Here is a 9,734-nt window from a genome sequence, read left to right on the forward strand (position 1 = left end):
GTGCACATTTGTATGTATACACACATATATTCAACTATATGCATGAACAAAACTCATAATGGCCTTCATTCTTTCCTTAGTGAAGAAGGCATCTCTGTCTTAGAGAGAGCACTGGGCCAAGAGTCAGGAATTCTGGGTTTGGAATTCTGCCACTGACTTAAATATGTCTAGTTACTCTTTGTAGGACCTTGGGTAAGACCCTTCCCCACCATGGGGCTTCATAAAGTGAAGCTATAGGGGTTACTTTGTATTTAACATTCAAGGCCCCTCTCAGTTCTGACACTCTGGGGTCAGGGGCTTTGGGGCCTCAGTTGGCCAGATCCATCACAGTTCTCATTTATTTCCTAACTCTCTGCTAGAGGATCCCTAAGCACATATGTGTGAAGTGTTCTGAACACTTCCGTAGATAGAGGCTGTGAAATCTGAGATATAGCTCTCATTATAGCCATTAGCTCATCACCCTCTAGAAATAGCCATGAGGAGATATTTCTGAAGCTTCCCCTTCCCTTTCCTTGGACTGTATTTTCCTTTGTCTAACTGCTCTTTGGGCTCTGATTATAAAACATGTACTTAATGATGCATCCTTTCCCATTGTATCTACTTCATCTCATATCCCAATAAATTTAAATCCTGTTTAAAAGAGAAAAAAAACACCATAGGATCACCAAAGTCCAGATATGATAGAAAGGCTTCAAAGAGCATTTGATATAACCCCTGTTACAACCATTCACTCCTCTGCTCAGAGCACCTCCAGTGACAGGAAGCTCACTACCTTGCTAGATATACCATTCCATTGTTGTACAATTGCTTTAGAGAAGTGTTAGAAGTTTCTTCTTATATTGAACTAAAATCTGCCTCTCTGTAACTTGGGAGTCCTAGACTCTCAGGGTTGGAACCTTAAAGGTCACCTAGCCTAACCCATACCTGGAAGAGAAGACCCTCTGTCAAGACTTACAATGAAGGGGGATTTGTAACCCCAAAGTCTTTAGTTTGGAGTTTGTCATCGTTCTTTTTGTCTACATTTTTGTAGTCATTACATACAATTTCTTCTTTACTTCCTTCTCCATATGAGCCTATCCATATTTCTTGCCCCTTATAGTACAGAATATTCCATTACATTCTTGAACTATAATTTATTCCACTTTTTAATGGCTCTAATTATGAGGAAGGTTTTCCTTATATCCTGTCAAAATTTGCCTTCCTCCAACTCCTCCCCCTCCATTGGTGCTATTTCTTCCCTCAAGGGCCAAGAAAGAGAAATCTAGTCCATCTCCATGGGATCACTCTACAAACACTTGAAGATGGGTTTTACATCCTGGTAAAACTGTCTCTTCTCCAGAATCTAGATCCCCAGTTTCTTTGGCTGGTGTTCATTCTTGTTTCTTCCACCATAACAGCTCTCACCTATGCCCCCCCTGTCTCCACCCACACAGCTGCTACCCTAGTTCAGGCCATCACCACCTCTGGACTAGACTATTGGAATAGCCTTCTGATGGGTCTGCCTGCCTCAAGTCTCTCCCCACTCCACTCTCCCCACTCTCCTCCACACTACTGCCAAAGTACTACCCCTAAAGTACAAGTCTGACCAAATCAAACCCTGTCCCCACATGGCAATCTTCAGTGACTCCCTATTACCTTCTGAATCAATTATAAAATCTTCTATTAAGCATTTAGAACTCTTCACAGCCCTCTCCCTTCCTCCTACCTTTCCAGTTTTCTTAAACAAAGCTCCACTTGCTTTGTGAACCATTCTAGCATTCTTGCTCACACAAGATGGTCCATCTTCCATCTCTCCGCCTGTTCACTGGTTCTCCCCCATCCCTGGAAATCTCTCCCTCCTCTTCTCCACCTCTGAGAATCCCTGGCTCCCTTCAAGACTCAGCTCAAATGCTTCCTTCTTAAAGAGGTATTTTCCTGCCAGCTGTTAGCATTTTCTACTCTAAGGTTACTATGTGTCTATTCCGTGAGTATCTTGTATGTGCCTACTTCTGTACAAGCTGTATCCCCTATTAGAAGGTAAGTTCCTTGAGGGTAGGACCTGTTTTCATTCTTTCTTTGTATCTCCAGCACTTAGCATAGTAACTGGCACATAGTAAACACTTGTTATTGTGGGCAGCCGAGTGGTGCAAAGAATAGAATGCCGGTCCTGGAGTCAGGAAAACCTGAGTTCAAATCTAGTTTCAGATACGTACTACTTATATGACTTTGGACAAGTCACAACCTCTGGCTGACTCAATTTTCTTAACTATAAAATAGAGATAATGATGGCACCTATCTCCTAGGATTGTTGTGAGGACCAAATGAGATATCTGGGAAGCACCTGGCACATAGTAGGTGCTATATAAATGCTGATTGCTGTTATTACTTAATAAATACTTGTTAGTTAATTGATTGTCAGTAATTTTCCTAGAAATAAGAAGTAGACCCATGGGAGGGAGGGGAAGGGAGGAAGGGAGGAATGGTATGTATTAAGTGCTTACTTCTTGATAAGTAGAAACTTGGAGAAACAAAAAGAAAAGCAAAGACAGTCTGTTCTGAAGGAACTTACATTCTAATGGAAGAGAAAGCATACATGGAGAGTGGTGGTTAAGAGGGATATTTTGCTTTGGAAAGCTATGGAGGTGTTGAGTGGGGCCATAGTGGAGACTGATACACCCTTTTCCAGTAGCAATAATGGTATTGGATGGGGGTGGAGAAGGACCACACATGAGGCAGCCGAAGCATTTGGCAAGAAGATGGAGGAGCAGGAATAAAGTATAGCATGGTTGGAGCATCTGATATAGCAGGCTACACATGAGACCCTCACCAGCCACAACCTTGAAGGTCCCAAGAAACATGTTCCAAAGCTAAAAATGATTAAGTCCTCCAGGGCGTAGTCTCTGGTGGTTGTTGAAGACGATAGTAAAGGAGTAAAGATGATGAGATGACCAAGAGAAAGAGAAGAGGAACCAGGACAGTCTTGGAGCCCACCAATGTAGAGGGGGTAGGACAAGGATTATCATTCAATAAAGGAGATTTGGAAGGATGAAGGGAGAGGGAAGTGCCACAAACACTTGTGGAAGGAAGGAAAATGTGGCTGGTAGGAAGCTGTCTTTTACACCTTTAATTCTTCCTTCCCTAAAATCTCCACTTTCTCCATAAGCTGAAATCACATCCATTCTTCAAAGCCCAGGTTGAATAGCACCTCCCCTAGGAAGCCTTCCCTGATTTACCACCAACCCTAGTTAGCACAGACTTATTCTTTCCTTCCCCTGATCTTACAGAGAATGTTGTGCTTCTCTTTCTTAACGTTTTCTATTTTGTGTTGTAGTTCTTTTCTTTCGTGTTGGGTGTACTCATCTTGGTCCTCTCTCCTTGGACTTGGACTTGGACTGGAGGTTCTATCTTTGTATCCCCTTTGTAATGGGAATGCAGATTTGGAAGATCTTCCCTGCCCCTAGGCTAACGTGCACCTGGAGCCTGGGGTGGAGGCTTGTTTTTCAGTAGATACTTTTTGATTGGCCAGTGAGTCAATAAGGTTGTTACGTTCTCTGAGCCAGGAGAAGGCTATATAAGCCCTGATGTGAGGCTTTGTTTTGGGGGCTCACCTTGAGAAGTGTTTTGTGATTTGATCTGAATTCTGGGAAGCCATTGTCCAGAGCCCCCCCGGCTTTGAAAAACCCAGATGTGGAAACCCAGATGTTGACTGGGTATGGATGTAATGGCTGGACAGTTTGGAAAGCTATTTGATCTGTTTCTGTCTTGATAATTCTGCCTGTATACTTTGAAGTTCGGGGTGCTGACCTTTTCCCCTGAACAAGGTAAACGTTATATGTCTGACTGATTAAAGTAAGCTTGTTAACCCATTTTGAGTTGCTTTCCTTTAACAAAGCAGATCTAAGAACCTGTATGGGAAGCCACCCTGAGGATGCTTGGGGTGCTTGCTGCTACACCCCTTCCCCAAAGTTATTGTAAGCCCCTCACACACAAAATGGGTGCTTAATAAATGTTCCTAGAGACAAATTAAATTCTACCTCATCTCATACCTTTACTGGCTGTGACCTTAAACCAGTCAGTTCAACTTTTGGGGCTTCCGTTTCCCCACATGTAAAATCAAGGTATTATTACTCCTATAAAATAAAGATATTATTAAATACTCTACCCCTTAGGGTTGTTGTAAAGAAAACATTTTAAGAATCTTAAATCATTATAGAAATGAGTCATAATGCACAGGGTCATCAAGTCAACCCAGTCTGCTTCAACAAAAAAGGAGTCAGGGGAGCCAACACAAGGTCAGAGTCAAGAAGCCCCGAATCAAAGTGGTTACAGATCATAATAAAGATATTTAGAGAGGCAGCATGAGGTAGTGCAGGGGTGTCAGACACACAACCAGCCAGCTGCATGAGGCAAGCAGCAGCAGCCTAAACCAGATTCAAAAGGAACAGGCAAATATTTAACCAAATAAAAACAATAAAACAGAGATGACACTGCATGTAAAAACTAAGCCACTGTGAGGCCCATGGGGATCCTTGTATACAGATTCGTGCCTCTGGTGTAGTGGGGGGAGAGAGAAAGAAAGAGAGACAGCCTCAGAACAAAAAAGACCAGGGTTCAAGTCTCCCTTCTGACACCTGTTGGCTGTGTGACCCTGGGCAGATCACTCGATGATCTCAGCAGCTCTCTAAGACTCTAAAAGTAGCTAGCAGCTAGAAAGCATTTGGAAAATATTATTTCATTTGATCCCCACTTAATCCTTCAAGATAGGTGCTATTATCATCCCCATTTGTAAAATGGGGAAATTGAGGCACAGAACTTTAAGTCATTTGCCCAGGGTCACACAGCCATTACGGGTCTGAAATAAAACTTGAATCCAGGTGTTCCTAGCTTCCAGGACTGCTCACCAGCAACTCTGCCACAGTCAGTATAAAGAAATAGGAAGACAGTCCATCTAAGGACAAGGGGGAGTAGGGATTGTAACCCCTCTGGATGAGGAGAAATGCTGGCTAGAAAAAAACTAATAAGAAAAATAATATAAATAATATTTTATATTATATAGCCTATTGTATATAATAAATATATAAATATATGATGTATATATAAAGCAAATATACAAAATAAAATCCTATTATATATTATAAATAATACATTTAAACCTAGGAGAGCCTTTAGAGGTCATATTATCCAACACCATCATTTTACATATAGAGAAAATTGAGGCTCAGAGAGGAGTGACTCGTCTAAAGGCACACAGGTGATGGTCAGTTTTTGCACTCAGATTCTCTGACTCCAGGACCCTTTCCATCACACTATTTTCTCTCCTAATAATTAGCGTCTTATTTTTATATAGTGTTTTGAAACTTATAAAACACTTTAGGGCTATTACCTTATTTATACAAAGACTGAGCAGAAAATGGAGGCAGAGTTCACAGCCCAGGAAGAAGAGCCAAAGACAGATCAGGAAACAATCCAATCCCATCCATTCTCGTCACAGGAGACAAAATAATCTTCCTAAAGTAACTAACTCCCCTGCTCAAAAATCTTCAGTGGCTCCCTATTGTCTCTAAGAGAGCATCAGCCCTCCACAATCTAGCTCCCATTTACCTTTCCAGCATTATTTCACTTTGCTGCATTTCAAGCACTTCTACATTCCAGCCAAGGAGGACTGCTTTCTGTTAGACTATAAGCTCCCTGTGGGCAGGAACTGTCTTTGGCCTTCTTTTGTATTCCCAAAGCTTGGCATAGTGCCTGACACACCATTTACTGACCTCACCCTGTCATCTCCTACATCATCGGATCTGTGCCTGTTGGTTTGTCCATCTGCAATGCTGGTCTTCTTTGCTTTAAGACATACTATTCTCTAGCATGCAGGAAGCTAGCCTGAGGCCCCACCACTGCACCCACACACTCCCAGCTGTGGACCAGACAAACCCTTCCATTCTTTCATAGCTGGATCTGTTAGTTAAGGATGGGACAAAAGAGATCAAGATTTATTTTCGGGGACCTTTGAATATTTAACTTGGAGAAGAAAAGATATAAGAGAGATTTGAAAATGTTTCTTTGAGTATTTGAAAGACTGTCACCTGGAAGTGTGATGAGACATATTCCCAGAGGACAGAGCCAGGAGCCACAGGGGGAAGCTGAAGCAGGTATAGGCTGGATGCCAGAAAACTTCCTCACAATTTTTATTGTTCAGTTTTTTTCAGTGGTGTCCTGTTCTTTGTGACCTCATTTGGACTTTTCTTGGCAAAGATACTGGAGTGGTTTGACATTTATTTCCTTTTCCAGTTCATTTTACAGATAACTGAGACAAACAGGTTTCAATGACTTTCCCAGGGTCACTCATCTAGTAAGTGTCTGAAGTAGGATTTGAACTCAGGTCTTCCTGACTCTAAGCCCTGCACTATATTCACTGTACCACCTCCTCACAATTAGACTCTTCAGGAAGCCCATTCCACTTTTGGATAAGTCCTCACACTTAAAGATCCCTCCCTAGAGGTCTTCATATAGGGGCCACTTGTCAGGGAGTTAAAGAAGGGAGGGGAGATCACTTTTCAGAAGTGGGTTTAACTAGATGGCAATAGAGGAGTCTGGGGTCTAGTGAAAAGTGTTCTGGACTTCGGGTCAGCAAATATGGATCCAAATCCCACTGACAAGGTGAGCACATCATATTGTCTCCCTAAACATCAGCTTCCCCATCTGTAAAATGGGAAAAACAACACTTGCACCACCTACCTCCCAGGACCACCATGAGAAAATCCTATTAAAATGCTCCAGCAATGGAGAGAATTATTAATTTCCTCCAAGTCCTAATGGCAGTCCAAACACACTCCTGCTCCTTCAGTTTCTGGAGGCCTGGGGCTTAAGAAAGGAGAGACTCCACCACTGAGTGGTTCCAGAGGCCAAGGCAAAGCAATGAATGTACAATCTCCTTTCTGGCCCTGGGGAGCTAGTTTTAATTTTGCATTCAGAGATGCATGCTGTTCTCAGGTCGAGGCCGGAGACCCACTCCCTCCCTCCAGATGTATTTTTTTCCTACTTCATTTTCTTATATAGTGAAGAGCATGATGGGAGCAGACAGACTGGACCTTCAGTGATGTTAAACCAAGGAACTGATGTGAAACTGACCGATCCAAACTGACCAATCTGGCACCATGGCTGGCTCAGAGCTGGCCAGGCAGGGCTCAGCTCTAAAGACACCAGCGTGGCCGTGGCCTTGAAGACAAAGGACCCGTCTTTCCGTGGGGCTCTTTCCTCCCACCCCCACCCCCTAGCCACCCCCACCAGCCTCAGCCTGGTAATATATGCCAGCTCCGGCTGCAGCATGAGGTGTTATTATTCATTACGATTTTCTATTACACCGTGATAAATGACGCCCCCAGGGCCGAGGCTGCCCCCTCGAATGCTTATTACTGCTCACTTAAGTAGGAGTTGATTTAGTTTAAATAGGTTGTTCCAGATAGCACAGGCCGGCTGCTACCTTCAAAGCCATTCTTTTCCAGCCCCCTTTAACTAGGCTTTAATTGAATTGTAACGACTCCACGTACTCATTAGGGCGGGAGCAGCTGATTAGGCCTTGCCATGGCTGGCGATGCTGACTAACTCTGTGTGGTCTAGACAGTCATTTTTTTTAATCCTAATTTCATAAGGGTCTTTTCCACTCCAACTCACAGGGCTGATGAGTGATTAGAGCAGGCAGGCAGCAGAGAGAGCCCTGAATGGGAATCCAGCTCTGGCCCACAGCCATCCTTCTGGGCACCTATCCTCCAGGAGCTGGGGTCTGACAGCACCCACCTCCACAGCAGCCAAGGCTACAGAAGACCCAGAAAAGATAGCCCTTCCCCCAAAGACATTAGCATAGTCAAATGGCTCAGCATCAGAAGACAATACAGTTCATCAATGAAAGTGACAGTAATAATAATAATAATAGCTAACATTTACATGGCATTTATGATTCATCAATAATGAATGATATTTTTAAATGCTAAGCACTTTAAAAATATGATCTCATTTGATCTTTCCAACAACCCTGGGAGATAGGTACTATTGGTATCCCCATTTTACAGATGAAGGAACTGAGGGGGGAAAAGGGTTAAGGGAATCGTCCAAGCTAGTAGGTGTCTGAGGCCAGAACTGAACTCAGTTCTGACTCCTAGCTCACCACTCTATCTATGTAATATTAATGTAAACGGCATTAATAGACCCATGTGACCTGCTTAAGTCACATAGACACCTAAGACATATGAGTGTGGGTCACATAAAGCCTGTGGTGGGAGGAGTTTGCTGAATAAGTAGAGCAGGAAGGGTGGAGCAGGAAGGGTAGAAGGGTAGAGGAGAGCTGAGAGAAAGCTGGTCAGAGCAGTTAGAAATGAGAGAGAGAGAGAGAGACAGAGAGACAGAGAGAGAGACAGAGAGAGAGACAGAGAGACAGAGACAGAGAGAGACAGAGAGAGAGAGAGAGACAGAGAGAGAGAGAGAGAGAGAGACAGAGACAGAGAGAGAGACACAGAGAGACAGAGAGAGAGAGAGAGAGAGAGAGAGAGAGAGAGAGAGAGAGAGAGAGAGAGAGAGAGAGAAAGCAGGCAGTGGGCTGGGAGTGCTCATTTGTGGCAAGGCCCTAGTAGGGGAAAGGCTTGGGGATGGTGGTGCCCCCTGCATTGTTACTGCATATAGAATTCTTTGTTGCTATGATAGATTTGGCTTTTTGGTGTTGGGATTTGACTTTCTGGGGTTTGAAAAAATGTTTTGGCTCTGTCTTCCATGTGGAAAATATATTTTGCAATTCAGAATTACCCCAGCATATTCATAGCCACCATAGCTGTTGTGAATATCATACTGGTGCTATAATCTGCTACCCTACAGCTTTCCTAAGCATTATTATCCTCTTTGCTGCAATGCACTAAGGAGAATGGGGCCTTTCCATGTGACCTGCTGTTATATATCTCCTCCTATTAGTACTACTTTTAATAATAATCATACCTCACATTTGTATCACACTTTAAAGTTTGTAAAGCACTGTACTTATAGTATCTCATTTGAACCTCACCACAACCTTAGGAGGTAGGTTCTATTATTATCCCTATTTTACAGAGGAAGAAATTGAGGCAGGCTAAGGTAGGTGTCATTATTATACTGACTTTATAGTTGAGGTAACTGAGGCTGAGAAAAGTTAAGTGACCAGGGTCACATGACTATTAATAAAATTTGAGCTCAGCTCTCTCCTGACTCCAAGTCCATAACCCTTACCCTCTGTGCCACCTATTAGGATGTGAGTTCCTTGAGGACAAGGATTGTCTCACTTCTCTGCTTGTAATTGCTGCATTTTGCATATAGTAGGTACCAAAAAAATCCTTTTTCATTCATCTATTCGTCTAAGGAGGGATCATAGCTCTAGAACTGATAGAGACTTCAGAGATCATCCAGTTCAGACACCTTATTTTATAGTTAAGGAAATTAAAGTCCAGAAAATTTAAGTGATTTGCACACAGACAGAGAATATCAAAGGTAATACTTGAACCCGAGTCCTCCAGACTCCAGGGCTCTTTCCACTGTGCAACACAACAAAAGGAGATCCCCAGGTAAGAGGAAAAGTCAACCCTACCTAGGGTTAAAAAAAAAAAGGCAAAGTCTACAGAGCACCAAGACCCAAGAAACTGATATGAGTGGGAAAGTCATTTACCAGAGTAAGGATTCAGGGATTGCTAAGTTCATATTAGGGTGGCTAGGTGACACAGTGAATAGAGCACGGGCCCTAGAGT

The sequence above is a fragment of the Petaurus breviceps genome, unplaced genomic scaffold (assembly GCF_028583685.1).
Source record: "Petaurus breviceps papuanus isolate PSGF00001 unplaced genomic scaffold, PetGlider_PUasm1.0 90760, whole genome shotgun sequence".
Taxonomy (NCBI): domain Eukaryota; kingdom Metazoa; phylum Chordata; class Mammalia; order Diprotodontia; family Petauridae; genus Petaurus; species Petaurus breviceps.